This window comes from Papio anubis, chromosome 8 (assembly GCF_008728515.1).
Source record: "Papio anubis isolate 15944 chromosome 8, Panubis1.0, whole genome shotgun sequence".
NCBI lineage: Eukaryota > Metazoa > Chordata > Mammalia > Primates > Cercopithecidae > Papio > Papio anubis.
In genome coordinates, this window is record NC_044983.1 from 128,443,404 (window position 1) to 128,470,258 (window position 26,855).

The following is a 26,855-nucleotide window of genomic DNA, read 5'->3' on the forward strand; positions in this document are numbered from 1 at the left end:
CTCTACTCCAGCCTGGGTGGACTTTTGAGACTCTGTCTCAAAACAAACAAACAACAACAAAAAAGAATAGAATCATGGACTTGGAGGAACCGCTGGTCCCTCTGTGTGGCCTGGTAAAAAGAACACGAATGAGCACTGGCAGAGGGCACACCTGTGTTTGAAGCCAGCCTCTGCTCCTTTCCAGCTCTGTGTCCTAAAACAAGTTACTTAACATCTCTGAGCATGTCCTAGGTTAGTGATAAAATATATAAATGTCCATCTCTCGGGGTCATTGTAAGGAGTAAATAAATTAATGTACATAAAAAGCACACAAAAGTATCTGTTACCCTGCGACTGCTCTAGAGGTGATTGCCATGATGAAGAAGAATATTCAAAATTGGAGGTGAATCTCGTGATTCTGCACTTTTTATCTGGATGTTACTGGCTTTTCACCATGGCCTTTCTGACTTTGTTCCATAGCGTGTATAAAGCACTTAATTTGTTCCAAGTTCTTTGTAAGACTTTAGTCTGAGGACTGAAGCCCACAGCTCATTGCCCTTTAAAGGAAGAGCTATAAATAGTACACTGGGTCATTAAAAAGAGGAAGGAGTGCACCTGGAGAGCCAAGTACATGTAAATTTGGCCAAAGGAGACTCGGGGCCCAGAGCGTTCCTGTCACCAAAGTCTCCCCTGGCTTCTGCAGAACTTTGGTCATCTAGGTGAGGGACCACAGGCCAGCCAGCTGTTCCCTCCAGACGTCTCCGGAAACCTCTGAGTCCCTTGGAAGGTAACAAACTCAGACCAAGGTGAGTCACATGCCTCCAGTTCTAGACAGCCTCAGCCCTGGGGGCAGAGGTAAAATGAACCCCGGCGGGGAGGGGCCCAGGCTTGGTCCCAGCAGGTGTGGTGCTTCCTCTGTAGACTGAACTGGAGGTATCTTGATGGTCAAAAGTCTGGAGAGTCAGAGAGGAGAGGAAGGGTGAGTCCTGACTACAACATAGAAACTGGATGATCTTGGCCAATTTCTCAACCCCCTGAACCCCAACGCCCTGGCTTTTTCATGTGCGTAATGAGATGCCCTTTGGACATTAGAAAGAATGCAGAAAGTGTGCCTGGCAATAATAGATGTTCAAGAGTCAGTTCCTCTTTCTCATCTTCCTCTTCCTCCTTCTTAGTGGTCTTAGCGTTTCCATTTTGTATCCTAAACATTTAGAAAAGTTCTTGGCACACAGTGAGTGCTTGATGGATCTTTCTGAGAGAGTGAGGAAGAACTCAGATATCCTCAGCTCAAAGTCTCTGTCCATTCTCACAGTGGGCCTGAATTCACTGTGGTGTGTGAAGACTGAATAATGGCCCCGCAAGGCGTTCATGCTCTAATGCCTGAGACCCATGAATGGGTTCTGTTCGTTACATGACAAAAGGCACTTCACAGATGTGATGAAGGTTAGGACCCTTAACATAAGGAGATTTCTGAATCACCTAGTTGGGGCCCAGTCTAATCACACGATCCCTTAACAACAGAGAACTTTCTCTGGCCACAGTCAGAGCAGTCAGAGGAAGAGGAAGGCAGAAGGGGAGGGTGCAGCTGTCTCAAGCCCGAGAAGGATTCCGCACACTGCTGCTGGGTCTGAGACATGGGAGCGCACATACAAGGACTGGACAGAGGCCTCTGGGAGCTAAGGGTGGCCCCCAGCTGACAACCAGCAGGGAAAGAAAAACTTCTGTCCTACAACAGCAAGGAGCTGGTTCTACCTGGAACCTGGAGCTTGGAAGTCAATTTTTCACCAGAGCCTCCTGTAACGAAGGCAGGCCTGCTGACACTTTGAGTTAAACCTGGTATGGCCCATGTTAGTCTTCTGACCTGCACAAAATGTGAGACGCTAACTATGGATTACTTTAAACCACTAAATGTGTGGTCATATTTCATACTGGCAATAGAGAAGTAATACACAAAGCCTCCAGATTATGAGGAAGACAGAAGCACCCACTTCTTTGGCAAATACGTCCATTTACCAAGCACACCAGAAGTGCAGCCCACACCACCATGGAGAGGTGTCACTGAGTCAGGCACTGCGCTGGTGGCTCCGTGGACTACCCTTCAAGTTATCTTATTCTGAGGCTACGAAGGCTCCTGGGCCATGAGGCTGTGGCCTCCAGGGTGCCAGGCAGGACAAATTAGGACCAAGGCCTTTTGGCCAGGACAATCTGTGGAGAATGTATTGCAACTAAGCATATCCCAGGCAATGAGAGTCCAGTCATGTTCCACACAAAGTCATGATTTTCCCTGAAGATTCTGTTAGCTCTATGTTACAGGAATGTCCTAAGTTCATTCCCCCAGATGCCCCCACACAATTGTGTGACACACCACATCCCTTTCATGGGTCATGACGTGGCTGGTAGTGATCGGGAGCTGGTGGAGGAGACTGCTGGAGAGAGCTTGTCCCTCGTCCCCTCTTAAACTTAGACATCTCAAGAAGGTCATGCTTAAACACTTTGGGGTCAAAATCTTTTAGTTGTGGTTCCACATGCCAAAAAGGCAAAACCCTCCATTCTTCTCCTTGTCGACCTCTTTTCTTGCTCACAAGAATTGAAACTGGATCAAAACTGTGGGTGCATGATGGTTTAGATAGAGGTATGGTCCAGCTCCATCAGCTGGGCTAGAAAGAACCCGGAAAACCTGCCTGGCTCTTCGATGGCCTCCTCCGTAAACATCTCCATGGCACCTGGGAAAGGAGACCAAGCCGAATGTTCCTTTCTCAGTCCATTTCTAGTGTTAGTATTAGATATTTGTTTGTTATTAATAACTGTCTTCATTCCGCTTTCCCCAGTGAGAAGCTGAGGCTGGGGGAGTTTCAGTGGGAAAGTTAAGTCGCCAGAGCACTCCCAAATGTCCAGAAGGAGTAGGGGCTCCGAGATGCAGGAGAAGTGGATGATTTGCTTAACAAACAGTAAATAATCACCCAACAGAAGCCAAACTGTCAGGTATTGCTCCACTTACTTGTACATAAAATTCTTCATGTCATTCCCACAAGAAATGAACAGTGAAAAATCCATTTCACCCAATTCCTGCGAGGTCCTGCCTGAATTCACACTGCTGTAGGAGGAACTTAGACCTAAACAGTCTGGCATGAGGGCCCAAGCATGGCCACCTCTGCAATCAGAGGAGGAAGGACATCTGCCCAGGCCCTTTGGGGATGGGTTGTTACCATGCAGGGCACCAAGGGGCTGCTGTCGGGCAGAGGCATCAGGAGGATGAGGCAATGTCAGGGGTCAGCCTCCAGGGCACTGGGGAATAGTCAAAAGTGACCATGAAAATCTCCTGGAAAGCCCAGGAGATTCAGCTGTGATTTGAGAACTGTCTCTCAACTGTGCAGTGGCAGGAAGTCCGTAAGCTGGGCAGGACTGAGAAGGCATAGGCCTAAGGCCGGAAAACGTCCCCCAGGCCTCCAGACCCAGGCACGGCTCCTGTCAGCTGCTCCGTTGCAGCCGTGGAACCCCTTGGGTATCTCTTTGTGCTTTCCTGTGGGCAGAAGCCGGGAGATAGCTCTGGAGGGAATAAGGGGCCGCCAGGAACTCTCCTCCCTCGTGGCTTCACTGGCCACAGAGCCGCCAGCCAGGCAGTGAATGACATCATAACCGCAGCCGAGCTGGCTCGCCGGGTGACATCAGGACCCCAAATAGCTGTGACATGTGTTAGCAGTTAGGAGAATGAGCAGGGTCGCATGGTCTCTCCTCCCAGTCATTGGCATGCCCTGTGGAATCTTTCTGGGAATTCTTCCCCAGATGGCTTTTTGGATTGACTTATAACTTTGATTACAGAGGCATTAAAGATCATTTAAAAAAGCAGACAAGCAAAAAGAGAGAAATAATATCACCCAAACCCCAACATCCAGAGAGAGCTTCTCATAACGTTTTGAAATACAGCCTTCCAAGCTTGGCCTATTTATTTATGTTTTAAAGAAATGTCATTGTGTATATTTAAGGTATACAACATAGTGTTATGGTACACATTTAGATAGAAAACGTCACCACCATGAAGCAAATGAACATATCTAGCATCTGATTTTTGTTCTTGTGGCAAGAGCAGCATAGGCCGGGCGCGGTGGCTCAAGCCTGTAATCCCAGCACTTAGGGAGGCCAAGACGGGCGGATCACGAGGTCAGGAGATCGAGACCGTCCTGGCTAACACGGTGAAACCCCGTCTCTACTAAAAAATACAAAAAACTAGCTGGGCGAGGTGGCAGGCGCCTGTAGTTCCAGCTACTCGGGAGGCTGAGGCAGGAGAATGGCGTAAACCTGGGAGGCAGAGCTTGCAGTGAGATGAGATCCGGCCACTGCACTCCAGCCTGGGCGACAGAGCGAGACTCCGTTTCAAAAAAAAAAAAAGAACAGCATAAATCTATTCATCTAGCATGAACCCCATGTACAGTCAGCACTTCAAACTCGTGGGTTCTATATCCATCAATTCAACCAACCACAGATGAAGAATATTTCAAAAAAATAATAGACCAGGACAGTGGCTCACTCCTGTAATCTCAGCACTTTGGGAGGCCAAGGCAGGTGGATCACCTGAAGTCAGGAGTTCAAGACCTGCCTGGCCAATGTGGTGAAACCCTGTATCTACTAAAAATACAGAAAACTAGCCAGGCATGGCAGCAGGCATCTGTAATCCTAGCTACTCAAGAGGCTGAGGCAGGAGAATCACTTGAACCCAGGAGACAGAGGTTGCAGTGAGCTGAGATCGCACCACTGCACTCCAGCCTGGGAAACAAGAGTGAAACTCCGTCTCAATAAATAAATAAATAAATAAATACACAACAATAAAAAACAGTACAAATGAAAAACAATACAGTGGAACAGCTATTTACATAGAGATGATTTAAGTAGGCACAGTGGTGCACCTCTATAATCCCAGCTACTTGGGAAGCTGAGGCAGGATAATCACGTAAGCCCAGGACCTCAAGACCAGCCTGGGCAACACAGTGAGACACTCCATCTCTAAAAAGAAAGCAAAGAAAAGGAAAGAAAGAAAGTATTAAGTGACACTGTATGTAGTTTATATGCAAATAATGCGCCATTTTATATAAAGAATTTAAGCATCACAAATTTTCGCATAGGCAGAGATCCTGGAACCAATCCCCCATGGATACCAAGAGGCAACTATACGGTACAATTTTTGTTACCTACAGTCCTCACAGACTTGGTATGTTTAAAAACATATCCCTATAGCATATAATTACTTCAATGTGTAAACAAAAGTGATTCATCTGCTATTATTTTGTAATCTGCTTTCTAAAAAAAACTTTTAAATAAAATATGGACACTTACCATGTCATTAATTATTCTAAACCATTTTTAATCACTTTTTACTAGGCTAGTACTGAATCCTGCATTGTTGGGAGGAAGTTAGGTTCTGATATCTTAAGTGAAAATCCTAGATTGTCAAACTTAACGTTGAATGTCTATTATGTCCAATAGACATACAGAGACATACAGTTGTGTGTAGAGTACAGCCTCTCAACTCTAACACAATGCGTTCTCTTCTCCAGTGTTGGAGTAGATCCCTGTTTCTTTGGTTCGTTATTTAAAAAAAGTAGTTGCTTGCATTTGTGGGTATTTGATGCAAAAAAATATATACATATTTTTACCATTAGCATCATGACTGTTTACCTAGCACATAGAGTTAAATATTCATGTTACAGCATCACCATGTTTTATGCTCTGGGCCTTCCCTTTTGCTGAATATTTCTCAGCCTATTTTGACCTCCTCATTGAGAACTAAGCAGATGTTCTGAAGGTCCCAAATAGTCACACCATAGGCTGAATTGTATAGAAATTCAGTTCTTGGAAAATGTCAGAGTTTGAAGGAACATTTAAGATCATCTCACTTCCCCTCCTCTCCCATTTTTGAGATGGAAACTAAGCTCGAAGGGAGGAAGAGACCCCCAACAGATTGACAGTGGCTGAGCCTGGCCGACCTCAGCCCACATAACATGGACACCTGCTATTGGAGTTCCTGGCAGGGCTGACAGAATCTTGGGTATGATATAATACGCCCCCCTCCCGCACAGTGGCTTGACACAGTTTATCAGAGACCGGACTTCCACTCCTGGACGCATGTACACACACACTACCATCTTGTGAGTGCTCGCAGGCCATGAATGCTCATGACTTGTCTGATCCTTACAACAGCTATGACAGGTTGTCCAGGGTCCAATTTATCATCCCCACTTCACAAATAGAAACACGCAGGCTCAGAAAGGGAGAGGAATTTGCCCAGGGTCACAAAGCTGGCCCCTGGTGTCTCCTGTGAGTCATTTATCTGACATCAAGTCCACGGCGTATTTTTCTTCATAGTATTCCTCCTCTGACTCACTATGTCACACTGTGTTTCATAAGTCAGTGGGGAAGTAGAACCATTTCTCCAGTTGAGACAGAGCCTCCTGGGGAGTGAAAGCAGAACTAGAACATAGGACTCCTAGCTCCAGGCCAGCGGTCCTGGGAATTTACTCATCAATACACAGCCCTTGTGTCACTTAGAAAAAGGACCCCCACTCTGTGGAGGCCCACCCTCTAGGCTTGTGGCTTGGTGGGCAGACCAAGGGCTGGAGTTCCACCACGACTCTTCCCCAACAGGAACTAAGCCGATACTATTGTGCAGGACACAACTTCCTCAGCCAGTTACAGCAGCCTCGTCTGGACTTACTCAACCGAGTTCTCTTCTGATGACATTTCTCTACCACACTGGCCACTCACATTGCTGTGGTAGCCATTACCTACCCCCAACTCATTGTCCATGTCTGAAAGATGCAGAATTTCCTCCAACTAGCCAGCCACACCTTCTACCCTGCAAGGGCAGTGAGAGAACGCAGTAGGCAAACCTGGGCTGTTAACCACCCAAAGCCAGTGCCTCCTGGCAGAAACCTTAGTGTTTCCGGTTGTAGACACTCAGCTTGGCAGAGTTTGAGAAAGAATGTTGTTTCAGAACAGCTTCTTGCAGAGGTCAACCCCAACTGCAAGGTCAGCCTTATTCACATCTCCCGCCCCTGCTCAGGTGGCGTTCCTGCCCTGCCTAGCATGCTCTCCTCTCTTCTCCCTGGTGACCTCCTCTTCCTTTTTGTGTCTCCCTTTCTGTGAACCCTGCCTTGGCCTCTCTAGGAAGCTGGGAACTCGCTTCTCTACTCTCCTACAGAATATCACTGGTGCCATTTACCACTTAGAACACCAACTTGTAATCAGTTACACGCCTGTTTCCTTCTCTGGACAGTGAGTCGTTCAAGGACTGAAAGGTGTCATACAGATATCTGTGACTCTGGAGCTTGTATAAATGACCTCATTTTTCCAGACTCTCTTCAGTCCTTTTTATGGTCACCTTTTCCTTTAATGAGAATAAATTGCTCCAGTTGCCATCTCTCATACCTCAGAAAGTCAATTGCCCTCCCTGTGAACTCTGGAAAGAGCAATGAGAGAGATTTTCTGGCAGTGGCCTGGGGAACTCACTATGTACTGCCTGGACAATAAACTTTCAGGGACCAGGAGCCCTCTCCTCCCAGCTAGACGGGCTGCACTTGAGCTGAGCTTCCCATTCGACTGGATCTTCCACCCCCAGTGGCAGGGACTGCAGCTTTTCATGGTGCTCAAGATATCCAAGCATGGAGCAGCCTGTTTCCCACACAACAGCTATAAACAACTGACACCCAAATGCACTGAGCAGCCTGGCAATTAACCTCCACACTGAGAAGGCTGCTTTCTCATAGCAGAGGCTGTGCCCCTCCCCTGGGAAGTCACTCTTTGCCTCTCAGAGGTGATGGAAGGGTGAGTTTCCTGTGTCCTCTCCTCTTGCCAACTCATCCTTGGAAGTTTCCTTTTAGCAAGAACACCAACACCATGCCAACACTGGAATTCATTTCCAACACTGATACCTGACCAGTGGTGATATCCAGACAAGCCATCCTCCTGTGCCCACCTCCAGTTTGTGGCCCCCTAAATTCCAGTCCTCCTCACTTAGCATCTGCCTCCTGCCCCTGCTGCCTTCTCCCTGAAATGCCTCCCCGATCCATGGCTTCGATTTTCACCCTCCTTTTCCCAAACCCAATTGCTTGCATAGTAGGAGTCTTCCTAAAGGCCGAGTCATAAACATGACCCACAAAAGATCAGGGAAACCACTGGATAAGTAACACAAGATCATTCTGAGCTCTTGGCCATCATACCACTGGACAACTACAATGTCCATCCTTCTCCCCAAGCCCAGCCTCCCACTAGCCCATGGAACTTTCCTAGTAAGAGCTGTTCCTATATTATCTTCCTCTTCTCTTTCCATATTGTGGCCTCTCCCTCCCTCTTCGCACCAGGAAAAAAATCTGAAATTATGATTATGTTATCGAGAAAGTTGTCTTCATCTGTGACTAGCCTATGTTCATGCCCTGAGGAGGGAAGGGAGAGAAGTTTGCTTTTCTTAATCCAAAAGACTTGCAGGGCATTTTTCTACACCAAAGAGCCATCCACCCATTTTCCTTCCCATCAGAATAAAAATATGAAATTATGATTATGTTATCAGGAAAGTTGTCTTCATCTGGAACTAGCCTGTGTTCATACCCTGAGGAGGGTAGGGAGAAAAGTTTGCTTTTCTTAATCCAATTGGCTCACATGGCATTTTTCTACATCAAAGAGCCATCCACCCCTCTTTTCCATCTTTAGCCCACCCCTGTTTTCCATCTTTAGCCCCACCAAAACAACATTTCCGAGGCTTTGAAATTCTAGTAGTTCCTTAGTGTGCACTTCAGCAGATTCCCTCCCTGCCCCTCCCAACTCTACTGATGACAACAGAAGGTCCCGTGTCCAGTGGAGCTTCCTCGGGGCACATGCTCTGTGACTTCTTTTCACTCCAGCGCAGTGTGAATGAGGGGCTGAGTGAGTGGATGCTCTATTTCTGTAGGTGTCAGGGGGGCGGGTATACATGTGTTGGAGTTGAAGGTCACATGTATGTGTGATTGCGTGTGGATGTACTCCCTCGTGCTGTTCCGGGAGGGATGTGTGTGTGCTGTGCACATGTGTGCTTACATGTGCTGGGGCTGGAGGTCAGGTAGCGTGCAGAAGAGGAAGAAATTTGTATAGGATTTGAGATTTCTCAGGCTGCCTCTTGCCAAGTGGTTTCCTCTGAAGCTCAGAATCAGCCCATATGGGCTGGGGTGGAAAATAACCACTATAAGCAGACAGTCCCTGACTCATTCCGAAAGCATGTGGGCCCACCACTTACTACAATGCGTCTCACAATTGAATCTGCTCAGCCTGCCTTCAGGCTGTGCCTCCGAGGCCCCATATTCCTTTCTAAAAGCTTGGGAGAAATGCAGACCCTTTTTGACATCCATCTGCTTTCTCCCTCCTGCCTGGCCCTCTTCCCTGGAGCAAAGCTCACACTGCCATTTCTTCAGACTCTGTATCCAAAGATCTCCTCATTAAAGCCTCTGTACTCTCCCCAAGAGGTCCTAGAGAGTGCCTTCAAGGTTCCATTAGTGTCCTTGTGGCCATGTTTGCTCTGTCTTCCCTTTCTGTCTCTCCTACTTGCAACCGCTGTGGAGACCCATCACCCCAGAGTCCAGTAGAAGCGACATTATTTCTGGGAAACAGGACCACTGAGACCATCTCCAACAGAGAAACCATTACAGTGTCTGCTTCTTAGTTCCATAGAATATGCACCTTAGACACTTCATCCGTCCAGGATTCTTTCTCTATTCCTAATCCTTTCCCCTAACCCTGAGGTGAGAGTATGGCTAGGTCGGGCTCACAGGTGAGACTCATGAATATTTGTTGAGTACATTAGTCAGCAATATGGGCAGTCATTTTATATTCAGACCCAGCCATCTTGATGCATCATAAAGTGACTTGAAAATGGCTGCCTCGAAAAGTCCCACTTCACTCCCAGGATGGTGCTACCCTCTGTGCTTGGAGCCGTAGCCTACGTGCAGGTTATTGTCCTGAGCTATGCTGCCCTGCAGTACCACAGTGTGTACCTCCTGCTAATGACAAGAGAAGCAGTGCTGATATTCAGCTGGAATGCATCGACACACCTGTACTGGTTATTTATAGCCTGCAAGCACGGCCATAGGCTATCTGCTGACTGGTCGGTGCCCTTCCTCTGCCAATGGTTTATATGCTCCCCTGGGAGGGAATCCCTCCCACCCACCTCCATACACACCCCCTACACACACGCACACTCACTCATGCATCTAGAACCTTGCTGCCATAAGACACCCTGGAGGCCCCCTTGCCAGGCCAGCAATTCCTCTGGACAGACTGAATGTTGTATTTCTGCCTGTAGCCACCTCTTCTTAGCACTCAGCAGACCATGAGCAGAGTCAGAGGAATACTTCACATAGCCTCCTATCTCCCTAAATCCCCTCTCCTAGCGCCTCTGTTCTTCCACTACTCTGTTCCTCCCTTCTGTACCTGCCCTTGATTTCTGTATAAAGTCCATTTGCTGCCAGGTCCTAGGGATGCCCTATAGACTTGGGCAATCAAAAGTAGAGCTCCACATGGCCCATGAGGCCACTGTCTCATGAAAGCAAAGGCTGGGCCATGGAAAAGAGATGTTACCGCTTACTGGTTGAGTTAGCCTTGTTGAAAAACTCTCAAATGGGGCCAGGCACTGTGGCTCATGCCTGTAATCCCAGCACTTTTAGAGGCTGAGGTAGGCAGATCTTCCAAGGCTGGGAATTCAAGACCAGCTTGGCCAACATGGTGAAACCCCATCTCTACTAAAACTACAAAAAATTAGCTGGGCATAGTGGTGGGCGCCTGTCATCCCCGCTACTCGGGAGGCTGAGGCAGGAGAATTGCTTGAACCTGGGAGGCAGATGTTGCAATGAGCTGAGATCATACCATGGCACTCCAGCCTGCGCAACAGAGCATGACACTGTCCAAAAAAAAGAAAAGAAAGAGGAAGGAGAGGGGAGGGGAGGGGAGGGAAGGGAAGGGAAGGGAAGGGAAGGGAAGGTTTCAAATGGGAAGCTCATTACCAGAGGGAACTTCTGACTATTAATGCAGTGGATTGTAAATTTCGCAGTCACGAAAACAGATAAACAAAGTCCAACTTAAAGTCTACTTTGGGCCCTCATCTTGCCAGATAACAGACAACATAATTTAGTCATTTCTTAACAAGTGGAGTCACTGCATGTACATGTGCATCTCTTTGGGATAGACTTCTCTCTCACTGAGTGACATCCGAATTCTGGGGTCTCAGGCATTGATAAAGAATGGGTGTCTGCTCCCTGTCCCATCTGTTTGCCAATGTCGTGACCTGATGTTAATGTTCTCTTCCAGGATTTGGTCTTTGCCTGTTGGATGGCCAGGAAATAACAGCTTTGCAGAGGCTGCTCAAGGTGGTGAGAGAAAGACCTATAGCCCCTTCCCTGACCCCAAAGCACCATTTTTTGGCTATTACAAGATAATTAATGAGTGACTTATTTGTATGCTGCATACTATTTTTTGTTGCTATACATTTTAATTTCCAATGTTATTTTGGGTGACTTAAAGGAAGTTGCTGGGAAAGAAAGCTTTGGCTTGACCTACAGAAACTGCTACTTAACCTATACAGAATAGGAATACGGGCTTTGGAGAGGACAGAACAGGTTTGTCAGAGTGCAGATTCTCTCACTCATGAAAGTTAAAATGTAATCAATAAACATTCTTAATGGGGATAAGTGAATCAGTGTTAGAGCCACATTTTATTGAAGGTAGTTATTTTTTTAAAATAAAAAAGTTGTTCCTTTTTTGTTTTAAAAAGTCACACATTTAAAATTTAAAAAAATTATAACTAAAAAAATTGAAAGTCACCAGTAAATCCAATAGAAACTCCAAAAATAACCACTGTAAATATTTTGATGTATATCCTTCTGGACTTTTGTCTCTATGTGTGGATGTGGGTAAATGTAGAGACAACACTGATTTTTTATATGCACTTTCATTCCTTTTTGGGGAGGAGGGTTATTATATTTGCTGTATATCATGAGCTGTTTCAGTTTTTCACTAAAATGTCTGTGATGCCGTGATGATGAAAGTGAAAGAGAAACTTAAAAAATAAAACCTGGCCAGGCACTATCGCTCACGCCTGTAATCCCAGCACTTTGGGAGGCCGAGGCGGGTGGATCACCTGAGGTAGGGAGTTTCTGACCAGCCTGACCAACATGGTGAAACCCCATCTCTACTAAAAATACAAAATTAGCCGGGCATGGTGGTGCATCCCTCAGCCTCCCAGCTACTCGAGAGGCTGAGGGAGGAGAATCCTTTGAACCTGGGAGGTGGAGGTTGCAGTGAGCCAAGATGGCACCATTGCACTCCAGCCTGGGCAACAAGAGCAAATCTCCATTTAAAAAAAAAAAAAAGAAAAGAAAGAAAGAAGAAAAAAGAAAATCTGTCTTTTTTTGAGCACATATCATGTGCCAGTCATTGTCTGAATGTCTAATATATCTTATCTCACCTCTCTTCACAAGAGCCTTAAGGGTTAGGTACTATCCTCTCCCCGATTTTATAGAACAGGAAAGTAAGATTTAGATGAGTAATGTGTACAAGGTAACAGACAGAAAGTTGTGGAAATAAGAATTGAATTGATACATAACATTCCCAAAATCAAGATTTTAATCATCACACCTTTAATTAATTATTTAATCTGTTTATTCATACAAATGGTTGAGTACTTGCTATTACCAGGCATTATTCTAGAATACATCCATGATCAGAACAGGCAAAAAACAATGTGCTCATAGAGTTATATTCTACTGGGGGTCAGGTGGGCTGAAAATAGACAATGAATAAGAAAAAGAAGAAATGTTACAATACAGTAAATGTCCGTAAGTGCTATGGAAAATAACAAAACAGGGAGGTGTGATGGGACAGCCATGCAATTTGAAATAGAATGCATAAAGCAGACCTCATTGAGAAGGTGATATTTGAGCTAAGTCTTGAAGGAGATGAAGGAGTAAGGCAGGTTGATGTCTGGGGGAAGAACACTCAGGCAGAGGGAACAGCATGTGCAAAGCCCCTGAGGCAAGAGGGTGCTTGGACTGTGTGAGGAACAGAAGGAGGTGAGAGTAGCTGAGACAGAGTGAGCAGAAGAGAGCATGGAGGAGAAGAGATTTGAAATTTGGGTCCAGTCAAATTGTAAATCTATGTAAAGACTTAGCCTTTTTCTTTAGGAGTGGTGGGAAGGTATTAGCAGACTGAATAGAGTGGCATCATCCAGCTTGGATTTTAACAGCATGCTTCTGGTATTTGTGTAGAGAAAAAGCTGTACAGGGAGCAAGGATGGAGAGTCAGGAAGCTAATGCAAGCATCCAAAAAAAAAGACGAGTGTTTGGACCAGGGCAATGACAGGGAAAGTGAGCTGTGGTCACATTCCAGGTCTATTTTGAAGGTGGCAAAGGAGGCACATGAGCATGGGAGTGCTGAGGGTGACAATGGACATTTAAGGCTTTAAGGTTGGATGAGATCGCCAAGGGCATGTATCCTAGACAAGAGTAGAGGCCTGAGGACTGAGCCCTGGGCATCCTAACACAGAAGCTGGAAGATAAAGGGAAACCAGCAAACAATGAAAATAACGTAGGTGGTGAGACAGAATATCGGTCTCTTTTGAGAGCCAATCTGGGGCAAGTTCACTGACATGCATTATTTCATCAAATCCCTATTCCAATATTGTGGGGGGAAGTATTCTACCGGTTTTATAGATAAGAGAAATAGAGGCTCAGAGAGAAGAAAGAAATTATTCGAGGTATCAAATAAGCAAGAAACAGAACTAGGATCGTAGCCTTTTTCTGGATGTAAAGGGCAGGTTTCTTGGCCTGGCTGGGTCCTTGCCCTGTGCATTGGACAAAATATTATGGAAGCTCATGTTTCTCTTGCCACAATAATCTCCAGGCAGCAACCCTCAACCATAGCAGAAAGGGAGCTGACTGGTGCATATTTCAGCTTCCTCCACCTTGAGTGAGGCAATTCTGAGATGTGCCGTCCACCTTCTCCCAGAACTCCCCAGTGGAATTGTGACCCAGTTGCCCATTGTCACTGCTGTGAGTTGACAATGTTCCCTGACTGGTTTCCTGTCAGTCTCTGCCTCACCTGCCCATTCCCTTAGTGGTATTGCTCAGATGACCTCCCTTACAAATCGCTTGCACTTATATTCTTATCCCAGAGGCTGCTTCTGGAGAAACCCAAAAGTAGACTCTTGTGTGAAGAACAAAGACACACAGCTTTAGCCTGGGGATGGACACCTCCCAGCAGCCCTGGCTGCCGCTCACTGCTGTGCTGCAGCCTGAGGTGTGTGGGGATGGGTGCCATACACACTGTGTCTGCATGTATGACACACGTCCATCCAGGTGCACATCCTTGGGTGGATGTGTGCAGGTGTCCACATCTGTGTGCCAGCTCAGATTAACAGCAGGGAAGGAAAACTGAACCAGCTCCTTATGTAAATATTGGGCAACTAGAACATTTTTCTGTTTCTTTGAGTCATTTCAGAGTTTCTGAAACTTTGCCGCCTCTCCCCTTGGATGGAGGGTGGGAGTGGAGGTGGGGGAAAAGGAGGTTATTTTTGCCCCGGGGATTTCAGAGCCCCTCTGTTATGTGTTTTTCTCCTCTCTCTCCTGCCCACCCAAGCCCTCAGAGGGGAAGATCTGCTGAAGACAGGGAGAGGTCCTTGCAGTCCCTTGGCAAAGCAGGTGCTACCTCTGTGGCTCTGGAGAGCAGAGAATTCACTGAAGGACATGAGATGCCCAGTGGCTCCCCCATGCCAACCTACCACAATGCTCCCAACTCAAGAGAAAAGAGGTGAGCAGACACCAGATTCAAAACAGTTCTAGATTTAAAGACAGAAGCTGTAGGTTTGCAATCTCAGTTTGCATCCGTGACCATGTCATTCAGCTGCTTTGAGTGCAGGGCTCTTGCCTGTGGGAAGAGGATGGGGAAGCCTGCCTCATGGTCCCTTAGGGTGGCTGTGAGTCTCCGGTGAGTCTAGCAGCCAGAGGAGGGCATCTGAAAGAACACTTTAGAACCAGACAGATACAGGTTCACATCTTGTCTCCGACATTTCCTTAACCCGACCTTGAGAAGTAAATTAACCTCTCTGAGCCTCTGTATTCCCATCAGTAAAATGGGGATTAAAAATGTTTCAATTTTATTTAATTAAATAATGTAACATATAAATTACCCATTAATTTACTGGCATATAGAATGTGCTTATAAATGTCTGTTTGCTCCATTCTATCTACCCTGATACTTCCCAGGACAGTGAGGGAAAATAGAGACGAGTATAGGTAGAAAGATGGGAGGGAAATAGATTTGAAGCACAGAGCATTTTTCTTTGGTTAACCAATGCAGAGGGTTACTAGGCATTAATTTAATCCAATATACAAATTTTACTGCCACAGACAATAAGCACAGATAGAGAATGAAGAGCTGTAATATTCAAAGATTCATACTACAAATTGACAGGAAAAACACAAACCATCCAATAAAAAATAGGAAAAAGTATAAAATAAAGCAATCCAAATGAGCCATAAACATAGTAAAAGATACTTAAATTCACTAGAAGTCAGGAAAATAAAAATTAATATAAATTTCATGTAATTAATGAGACATTATTTTACATTCATCCAGCTGGCATATCTAAAAAGAGCATTAACACTTATTGCTGGTAAGTGTTCCATGAAAAGAATGTTTGCATATATTGCTGGTGGAAATGCAAATTGTCACAGCATTTGTATAAATCAATAGGGTAACATCTATTAAAATTGTAAAACATATTACTATGGTTTGGCTCTGTGTTTCCACCCAAATCTCATTTTAAATTTTAATCCCCATGTTTCAGGGGAGGGACCTGGTGGGTGGTGATTGGATCATGGGGCCGGATTTCCCCCACGCTGTTCTCATGATAGTGAGTTCTCACAAGATCTGCTGATTTATAAGTGTGTGGCCCTTCCCCTTCACTCTCTCACTCTTCCTCCTGCTCTGCCATGTGATGAAGGTGCCTTGCTTCCCCTTCAACTTTCACCAAGATTGTAAGTTTCCTGAGGCCTCCCAGTCATGCTTCCTATTAAGCCTGAAGAACTGTGAGTCAATGAAACCTGCTTTCGTCATAAATTACTCAGTCTCAGGTAGTTCTTTCTAGCAGTGTGAGAACGAACTAACACACATATATTCTTTTATTCAGCAATTCTACTTTTGTGACTCAATTCCATAGAAATTAAAGCATCAGCACATCAAGATACACACACACACAGTCAGGTGAAGGTTTGAATAAATAATGCTACATTATGCCATGGTGCATTATGTGATTATTTAAGAGACTGTATTTGGATTATATTAGTTAGATTTCCATTACATATTATTAAGCACTAAAAGTAGATACAAAGAATTGTTTTTATATCATATGGTGTCATTTTTGGCAAAGCAAACAATAACAAAACGGATGCACACATTTGTGCAAAGCAGAGTGAAAAGTCAGAGGGTGTGACTGTCGGGTTGGTAACAAATTACTCAGAATGGGTTCAAGGGTTGGGGTGGGGGAGGGGTCTCATCATATGACAGGAAGAAGGTAAAGAGAGTAAAAAAGGAAAGGAAGACAAAAAGTAGGACCATGAGACCAAAAGCATGTACAATATATTCCCATGTATGTGTGTCGACAAGCATTAAAAAGTTCAGAGAAAACAAAAGATAACATTAGATGTATAACCTACTGACTCAATAAATGAACATTATACATTGTTGAATAAAATAAAGTAATGACAGTGAAAATGCTAATGAGTAGGACTTAAACTTCCAATGCCTTGTGGAAAGACAGCCCCACAAAGAAATGGGTAAGACACAGGCCTGGGGCAGCCAGTACTCAGAGGAGCTGGAGGCGGGCAGACCACTGCAAGGGTGAAATTAAAAACACAAAAAACTCCCACATGCACATGTATCCCAGAACTTAAAGTCAAATGAAGAAGAAAGTAGAAGAAGAAGAAGAAAGAAGAAGAAGGAGGAGGAGGAGACCCTTCCCTGTGATGGAATGGCCAACAGAAGTTGTGAGGAAGTGGACAGAGAGAAGCAGAAGGAGGGAGGAAAAATAAGGGAAAGCTTTGGATACTGATTTTCTTATTCTACACAGTGGAAAATAAATAGGTCCCATGTAAATTCGAAGGCTTCAAACTAGTACCTTGAAGTGGATAACATACAAAGCTCTAATCATAATAAACAGAATTAAAAATTAAAATACTTTAAATTCTAAATGTTATAAATATTTAATCATAAATATGATATGATAAATATTGTATATTAAATTAAATATAACCAATAAAATAGTAGGGGTTGGAGACAAAGGAGAGTAAGATCTCTGGCCCACCATGGCTAGCAAGAAGTCTACTGAGAGGACAGTGATGACAAGACTGCATGGTCTCTGCCCTGTGGAACCCACCATACACTGTAGAAGACTGGAAATAAACAGGAAAGTGAATTATAAATTGTGGTCAAAAGTAAGCTGTAATAGGCAACAATGGGGCTTGGGGGTGATCCTCAGTAAACCGGGTGGTCAAGGAGGATCTTGAAGGAGGCAGCATTTCCATAGAGATATGAAGAATGGAAAAGTGTTGGCCAGGAAAGGCACTCTGGGCGGAAGGAATCTCAGGATGCAGGTCTGGAGCAGGAGGGAGCTTGACCTGCCTGAAGACTTGACTCATGAGATTCGGGCAGCTGGAGCAAAGTGAGGAAACGGGGTGGTGGTTGGCCAGAAGGGAAGAAAGGCTGGCAGGAATCAGGCCATCATCAGCAGTGGGGACCTTATTCTCAGGGCAATGTGAAGCTATTGATGTGTTTTAAATGTGGGAGTTGCAAGATCACAGTTATGTTTTTGGAAGATTACCATGGTGGGGCAGGAGAAGACTATAGAGGCTTCTGGGTGCAATATCAGTTGAAGGTGGGGAAGTGTAGAAACAGACTGATGGGATAGCAGGTGCTGGCATTTTGCAGGGAGTAGAGAGAAAGCTTGGACCAGAGTGGTGGCAGCAATGGGAAGGAGAGGAATTATAAGACTCAAGATTCAAGGAGTATCCTGTAGTCAAGAAGATTTGTTAAGAGATTACATGAGATAAGGAAATGAAGAAACATCTCCATTGTTCTGGCATTAGCAACCAAGCGGATGGTATTACCATTGACTAACATAAAAAAACTATTGAGGGACATTTTGGAGATCCCAGCAAGAGTTCAGTTTTGCACATGCTGTCCCTGGGGTGTCTATGCCACATCCATCAGGCATATGAGTCTAGGGTTCAGAGGAGAGGCCTGGGTGGGAGGTACACATTTGGGAGTTGCTGGCATGCCACAGCATTTAAAACCACTGGAATGTATGAGGTCACCAGAGCAGAGAAGAGACCCTTACAAAGTTCAAAACTCAACGCAGTTATTTCCAAACAAAATACTCAGATCCTTGAGGATCTGGGAAAATAAATGACTTGGAAGAATTTTTCCCCTGGCACTTGGTTCCCCTCATCGTCTTTGGCTGCAGGAGTGATGCTGCTGGCCCAGGCCTTTGTCTTCTCACAGGAAGATGCTACGCCAGCTTGAAAACCACATCTCCTCCAAGGGTCCCGTGCCAGACCCTGTGACCAACCTCCTCCCTCTCCCTTCCCTTTCAATCCAACTCTACTATGAGGCTGCATAGAAATTATGTTTTCTGTTATCTTGCAAGATGAGGGCCTACACAGAATAGGAATATGGGCTTTGGAGAGTACAGATAAGGTTTGTCAGAGTGTGAATTCTCTGACCATGAATTTTACAAGATTCTGTCTTCTGTCACAGAGCATGAAAGCTGGTGTGAGCCCCTGCCTCAGATAAAGCATAGCTGAAGAAACTAGCTCCCCTCTGTGTTGCCCCTCACGCCCCTTCAGTTCTTTTTCAGAACAGACGCCACCCCATGTCACCAAGGGTCTGCTTGATACTCCTTCTCAGGTTGTCTCATGGGCTTCTTCTCACTTACTATGTCCAAAACAAGATTTTTGATGTGTTTTTTTCCTCCAAAGCTGACTGTTATTCAACTTTCCTAATTTCTGTTAATAAAATCATCATTCATCAAATTTGTTAAATCAGAAGGAAAAGATGGATAATCAACAGAGATCTCTTCCCCATCTCTGTGGCCCATGACCATCAGTCTCCAAGTTCTACTGTCTCTGTTCATGGCTGTTCTCTTTTCATCTTCTGTCACTACCTTAGCCCAAGCTTCCACCAATCCTTGCTTCTCTCTCTTTGCCTGGAGTCTCACCATCTGATTTCCCCCTACCCCCTCACAATCTACCTTCCATATCTGATCTTTCCAAATCACAAATCTGATTCTCAGTCTCTACCATAAAACCCAAAAAGCCTTCTCCCATTCCCTCAGAAGAAATTCCAAGTTCCTTAGCTATCTAAGGGCCTCAATGGCATGGCTACTACCTGTACTGCTTCCCAGTCTAATCTTCCCCAATTTCCTCCTACACTTTCTCTTTCATCTTAGTAAAGTTCAAGTAGCTCCTCTAATTCTCTGCCCACATGCTGTTTCTATTGCCCAGAAGCCTTCTTTGTCCAGCTACACCTTCTCATCCTTCCCTGTTTCCGTCTCCTTCTCACCACCCCATCTCTGATTGCTATGCTGCCTCCTCTGTGATCCCATTATTGTGCTATCCTGACCCTTTTCACCCTGTGATCTGTTCTGTAATGAAATGAGCTGGCATCCCCCCACCAACCTGTCTGCATGTTTTTTGAAGGTAGCTAGGGTCTGGACCTGATTGGACTTTGCTTCCTGTGCTTCCCACAGGGCCTCACCCCAAGAAGCCACAGATGAGTGCTTATGGAAGGAGAGAATGAATGATTGAGATAACATCGTCCTGAACACATCAGGCAAGATACCTGAAGGAAATAGGAAGCATGTCCAGAGGGGACTTGAAGAGGCATCCATGGAGGGACAGTTGACTGAGCTGTAAAGAGGGGATGTGGAAGCACCAGGGACCCAGCAATAGCACACAGCATCACTCCACCTCTGCAAAGGGGGCTAGAAGAGGGCACGGTCTTACTGGAATGGGGCAGGAGCTGGACTGTGGAGGGTGGGCCTCTCTGCATGGCAGGAGCTATAGGACCCATGGTCACCACCCAGCACATGGGGATCACTCCTATTGGCTTCATTGCCTGTCTTCCTCAGGGTGCTGTGAGATCCTTAATAAACCAGGTTTTGCTAAACTCTAGATCCCCCCAAATTAAGCACCAGGTCTTCCATTGAGTAAGTCTTAGTTAACTAATTAATTGAATCCTCTTGATTTCCTAAGACCACTCACTCCTGGATGGTGATCTCTTTACCAATGGGCTTCCCCCCAAAAGAGACATCAAGGACTGAGCTGATCACCTCTGTCCCAAAATGGCCACACTCACGTGAGATTCAGTTTCCACTGGATGTGCCCCTCTCCAAATGGGGTGCAGGGCTCTGGATCCTGCCTCTCAAACCCAAAGAGCAGCATCACTGAGTGCACACACAGATAAACACAATGAGTTACCGCCAAAAGTTAGGACTCCAGTAGAGAACTCAGAGAATTCAGGAGTCTGAGATGACTGGGATAGCCAGAGAAAAGCTCTTCCGGATTTCCATTCCATCTTTCTGCCTTCTTGGGGTTAATATGGAAATAGGGAACCCGGCTCAGCCCCTAAAATCCTTCAGTTCAATGTCTCAAGAGGAAGGGTTAAACACACAAGGCCATCTTCTTGTGAAAGAGTGAGTGGATTATGTCACCATCATATGTAGAACTCTTGAGTGGGTCCCCATTCTACCTAGAACTAAACCTAAGCTCTCTCTGTGGTCACCAAGGCCCTTGAGCATCTGGATCCTGCCTAATTCCCCTTCCTCAGCTTACTCCACATCCCCTCCATTCACTGTCCTTCTCCGCAGTTACTTTTCTTTTGTCTCCAAATATCCTACACTCACATCTCAGGACTTAGTGTCCTCTGTTCTCTTTGCATGAAGTGCTGTTCCCCCAGACTATCTCATTCTGCCTCTTTCTTGTTACTCAGATACCAACTCAAGGGCACCCGCTTTGCATGGTCTTCCCTGAACCTAGCTAAGGAATGTGCGGCCTCCTAGTCATGCTCTACCACGTTCCTTTATTTTTTTGCCATCACAGCACTTACCAAGGCCTCACATTGTTTTATTGATTTTGGTAGATATTTATGGTCTGACTTTAATTTGTAAGAGCAGGCTCAGTTTGCCTTTGACATTATCATATCCTCAGTGTGAGAAGTGAGGATGCAAAGGACATTGGAGTTGAGAAAGTCAACTGGATTTTTCATACTGACAGTTCTCTCATTCAGACTTCCCAAGCTCCTTTGAAATGAGTGTTTTCGTCTCATTTTACAGATGAGAATACTGATGCTCAGAGCAGCCGACTGAACTCCTGGAAGTCACACATACTGAAAGTGGCAAAGCGGGATCTGCCCCTGCTCTGTCTGATGCTAACAGGACTGCTGAGGTCTCCGCTTCACCTCGCCTCAAGTTGACATTCGGCCTGTGGAAATAGACCTCTAAGCCAGCCTTTCTTGCTAGTTTGGTTTTAGCCTCTCCTGGCCTCAGCTTTGCCATCTGTGAAATATGTGAGTGGTCTAGATAGTGCCTGAAATCTACCAGCTCCAAGTCTATGGCCCACGGATGGGCTGTGAGGACAAACAAGGCTGAGGTGGGTTTTCACTCCATTCCTGGAATATCTGGTCATCCTTCCAGGGTTCTTCATGGCAGGGAAACAAAATAAACAACTGAAGAACATGAGGTTCAGGAGATTTAAGTCTGAGTTTCAATGTTGGCTTTGGGTGCCTCTAACCAACCACAAATCTATCCCAAGCCCAAGGCAGGCTGTTCTTACTCAACATTTATGGGGTCTTGCAGGGCTTATGAGTGAGCTCATGTGGGTGAGCTGTGGGTACCACAGGACCAGCACAGATTATTCCAGCACATTGTCCAGCCACGAGACAGAATTTCCCTCTTACGGATCCACTGAATAGCCCTGGCCTGTGGATTTGCTGTAAAGACACAAAAACCCTGAAGCATTATCAGCCAAACCTCAGCCCTGGCCATGGTTAGGTTGAAAACAAGGGAGGCAGCAGGAGAGGGAGAGAAAAGGGCCTCTCATCGTGGAACTGGGGCAGTGGTGGGCAGGGGCTGATGCAGGAGGGGGGCCACGGCCCACCTGCTCTTCACCCACGGTCCTTACACAGACCTGATCCTGCTAATTCTGACTCAGCTTTCACACTCAGCCTGTAGACACTCAATTTTTAGTAATAAGCAGTCTCCTGATAATTTACTATACAGAAAAATAAATTTTTAAAAGATATTAATAGTTGGCATCAGAGTCACTTCACTTCATTTATTCATTTTTTACAACAAACATCTATTGAGCCCCTGGGATGTGCTTGCGCTCTTTTGGGCTGTGCAGATTTAACAGTAAAGATAACAAAGTTCCTGTCCTACTCAAGTTTCCATTCTGATGCAGAGAAAGACAATTATAAATCATAAAATATGTATAATGTCAGTTAAGGATTGGTACTTGGAATAAAATAAAGAAGTAGAGAGGAGGAACTTGGCCATTTTTGATATGATGGTCCAAGAAGCCTACTGAGGTAACATGTAGCAGAGATGTTTTTTAGGAAATGACTTTGATCAGCAACATGAGATTGGTACTGGAATATCTAGAACATAAGTAAGAGACAATAAATCAGAAGGTATTAAAACTAAAGATGGATTCATGGTCGAGGGGTGGGGAGAAAAGAGAAAAAAGAGCAAGAATCATGACAAGTCAGACAACTACAATTCTAAATTGTTTGTCTTACTGTGAATAACTTTTCTTCCATATAGTTAAAGCTTTATACTAAATTCTGCCACAAACAGAGGCTGTGTGTGTGTGTGCATACATGTGTATGTGAGCATGTTTGTGAATAAAAGGGCTGTGTTCCAAATTTGAGTCCATACCAGGACAACTTATAGAATGCAGAAAAAAAGTGCAGTGGTGGCAGGAGGAGGTGACAGCTGCAGGTAGAACAAGAGTCCTTCTGAACTCCTGGTTGTTCCTCCAATGGGAAATCACACCTGGTCTCCCTGGTCCCTCGCACATCCTGCCCAGGGAGAAATGCCTGGGTATGCTCAGTGCAGCTCTTGCCCGCTACCTCTGGAGAGTGAGTTTTCACTGGGAGTAAGCATCCTGCTTGGCTCTCTAAGCCCGACTATTATCTGGGCAAGGCCTCCATGTGAATCCCATGGAAAATTCAAACCACCCCTCCCTTCAATTCAGAAAGAACTGAACCATCCACTCAACTAAATATCAGTTATTACTATCATAGGTGTTATTGTTAAATATAGACTGAGTCTTGTGTAAGCCAGCAGCACTAAACACACAGAAAAGTCACAAATCTGAGACTTGGAAAATCCAGGCAGCTTCTTTACAGGAGGCATTTCAGCTATTTCTTGCTGCAATAACAAACTACCCAAAAGTCACTGTGTTAAAGCAATCATTTTCTTTTATTCACAAGGTTATGGTTCAGGAACCTGGAAAAGGCTCAGCTAGGTGGTTCATCTGTGATCCACGTAGCATCAGCTGGGACAGCAGAGGTCAGAGCACCCATTTCCAAGATGGCTGCTTCATCTGGGCATCTTGGAGAGATGGCTGGAAAGCCTGGCCTGCATGCATCTCTGTCCTCCACATAGGCTTAGTACTTCTCCAGTAAGATTCCAAGAGACCAAGGTGGAAGCTACTTGTCTTTCTAAAGGTTCAAGTCAGAACTGAGTTATTTCTGCCTTACTCTATTAGTCAAAATAGTCATGGAAACAGTCCAGAGTCAATGGAAGTAGAATTAGAGCCCATCTTTCACTGGAGAAGTATCAATGAATTTACAGCTATCATTAATCTGACCACAGAGTGAGGTCCAAACTCAAGGATTTGCTAACATGCACCAATCACTTCCTAGGTGGCAGACATTCTTCTGAGCACTTTAGATGTGGTAACTCCCTTAAGTTCCCCTGGAGCCCGATAATATGATAGGCCATACCTATGATATACGTATAATTACTAGCCCCATTTTAAGTTGCTGAAAGTGAGGCTCAGAGGGGTTGAGTAACTTGCCGAATGCCATAGGAATAAAAGGTGGCGAAGTCAGGAGTAGAACCCAGGCTGCCTGATCGAGGGCCTGCACTGTGTAGTGCTACTCTGAGGATGGGGCACGTGAAGAGGCTTGGAAAAGAAGGTAGATGCAATATCTGGGGCTGCCATAGCACATACCACAAACAGGGTAGCTCAAAACAACAGAAATTTATTATCTCACAGTTCAGGAGGCCAGAAGTCCAAATCAAAGTATTGTCAGCGTTGGTTTATTTTGGAGACTCTGAGGATGAGCCTGTTTCTTGCCTCTCTCTAAGTGTCTGGTGGTTGCTGGAAATCATCGGCATTTCTTGGCTTGTTCATTCCATTCCTTGGCTTGATTGTATTGCATGACTCCAATCTCTGCCCGTCTTCACATGGCCTTCTTCCCTTTTCATCTCTCTGTGTCTTCTCCTTTTTTTACAATGATGTCAGTCACTGGATTTAGGGCCCAAGCTAAATTCAGAGTGATTTTACCTAGAGATTCTTAACTCATTCCATCTGCAAAGACCCTATTTCCAAGTAATATCATGTTCTGAAGTTCCATGTAGGCATGAATTTTTGGGGGACACTATTCACCCACCACAGAATATAAGATGAGGGATTCATCTTCTGGGCTGAGAGGAGGGGACGGATGAGTCCAGATGAAAAGACAAAATGGAGAACTGCAGGACCCCAGTTGCTCAGGTGGGGCACAGAATGTAAGAAGACCCGAATGCAGAAGGCTCAGCCAAGGATGCACCTCATAGGGGTGTAGGAGTTTGGGAACCAGGCTCAAGTACTTTGTCTTATAATGGAAAAAACTAAAACAACTTTTATGGATTTTAAGAAAGAGAGTAAAATGATCAGATGTCTATTTTAGACCAATCACTATGGCAGCTGGGAGAGAATGAATTAGAGGAGAATTCCTGCAAAGGGAGCAAAGAGAAGTTTGCTGTAAGATGCATGTTTGAGCTGGCCACGGTGGCTCATGCCTGCAATCCCAAGCACTTTGGGAGGCCAAGGTGGGTGGATAGCTTGAGGTCAGGAGTTCAAGACCAGCCTGACCAACATGGCGAAACCCCATCTCTACTAAAAATACAAAAATTAGCTGGGTGTGGTGGTGTGTGCCATAATTCTAGCTACTCGGGAGGCTGAGGCAGGAGAATTGCTTGAACAGGGAAGCAGAAGTTGCAATGAGCCAAGATCACGCCACTGCACTCCAGCCTGAGCCACAGAGTGAGACTCCATCTCAAAAAAACAAAAACAAAAACAAAGCACATTTGGATGCTCTGACCTCTACATGACAGCCCTGCTGAGTCTTCCCAAGATTCATGTGAGGGAGCTGTCCGTGTACAGGAGGAGGAAGGGGGCTTCATCCAGCACCCAGATCTGTTTAGACCTGAGTCCTCCCCGATCCTTTGCAATGTTTTCTTAACTGTGGAGTAAACAGAATGAGAAACACATGGTGCTGGGTTTCTTTCACTTAGAAAAACAACAACAGACTTGAGGGTTTACAAGAGAAACATCTGAACTTGTGCTTTGACACTCTGGGCCAAACCCTAAGGGATCAAAAAGCAAAGATTCTCAAGAAATACAAAAAGATTCTGGCCCAATCTTTTGTGGCGTCGCCCTTTGCCCACTGTATCCTAAGCCGCATTCCCTCTCCTCTCCCATCCAGGCAGGCCATGTGGGCAGGGAACGGACGCAGGCTCTGAAAAGTGCACATGTATAGCTCCTTAGTGAGATGTGGGTGGTGACCTGGTGACTACGTTTCTGGAAAAAGGCCCAGAAAGACACCACAGTTGTAGGGGGAGTGGGGGAATGAACAGAAAGCAGAGATAGAGTTTGAGAAACTTCGGATACATTAACAGGATATTGACACCTTAGCCCCATAGGAAGGGCTCCTGGGTAACTGAATTGTCATGTACTTTGGACTCAGACAGAACTGGGTTTAAATCCTGAGCCTTCCCTGCCAGAGTGGCAGAAAGCTGGAAGCAAGTTAAGCGTCCAACAATAGGGGACCGTTCTCATAAATCACAGCAGGTCCATACATGGGACACCATGCAGCCATTTCAAACCAGGCACCCACAGGGTATTCAAGGCACAAAAAAATACTTAGTTTAGATGTTAAGTAAAAAGCAAATAAATACAAGTACCATGACTCCACTTTCTAAATATACATCTAACATATACATATATACAGAAAAAATACTGAAAGTCCCTTAGAATGTAACAGCACTTACCTCTGAGAATAAGTCTGTGGGCACCTTTTGATTTCTTTCTTTAAAAAGTTTCTTTGGGCTGCGTGTGATGGCTCATGCCTGTAATCCCAGCATTTTGGGAGGCCGAGGTGGGCAGATCACCTGAGGTCAGGAGTCCAAGACCAGCCTGACCAATATGATGAAATGCCGTCTCTACTAAAAATACAAAACTTGGGGGGCGGAGCAAGATGGCCGAATAGGAACAGCTCCAGTCTCCAACTCCCAGCGCGAGCGACACAGAAGACCTGTGATTTCTGCATTTTCAACTGAGGTACTGGGTTCATCTCACTGGGGAGTGCCGGACGATCGGTGCTGGTCAGCTGCTGCAGCCCGACCAGCGACCAGCGAGAGCTGAAGCAGGGCGAGGCATCGCCTCACCTGGGAAGCGCAAGGGGGAAGGGAATCCCTTTTCCTAGCCAGGGGAACTGAGACACACAACACCTGGAAAATCGGGTAACTCCCACCCCAATACTGC

General features: G+C 45.5%; 1 long non-coding RNA gene across 2 annotated transcripts; it reads left to right on the forward strand.

Annotated features, from left to right (window-relative positions):
- On the forward strand, positions 1-25,184 carry LOC103887151. 2 transcript variants are annotated; one of them, XR_002524025.2, is made up of 4 exons: positions 1-785; positions 11,299-11,360; positions 14,623-14,793; positions 21,374-25,184. It is a non-coding gene; the product is annotated as an uncharacterized LOC103887151 (long non-coding RNA). The 2 variants fall into 2 exon arrangements; XR_651131.4 differs by lacking the exon at positions 21,374-25,184 and adding an exon at positions 19,790-19,878 and having other exon boundaries at positions 3-785.
- Positions 25,185-26,855: the final 1,671 nt, after the last annotated feature.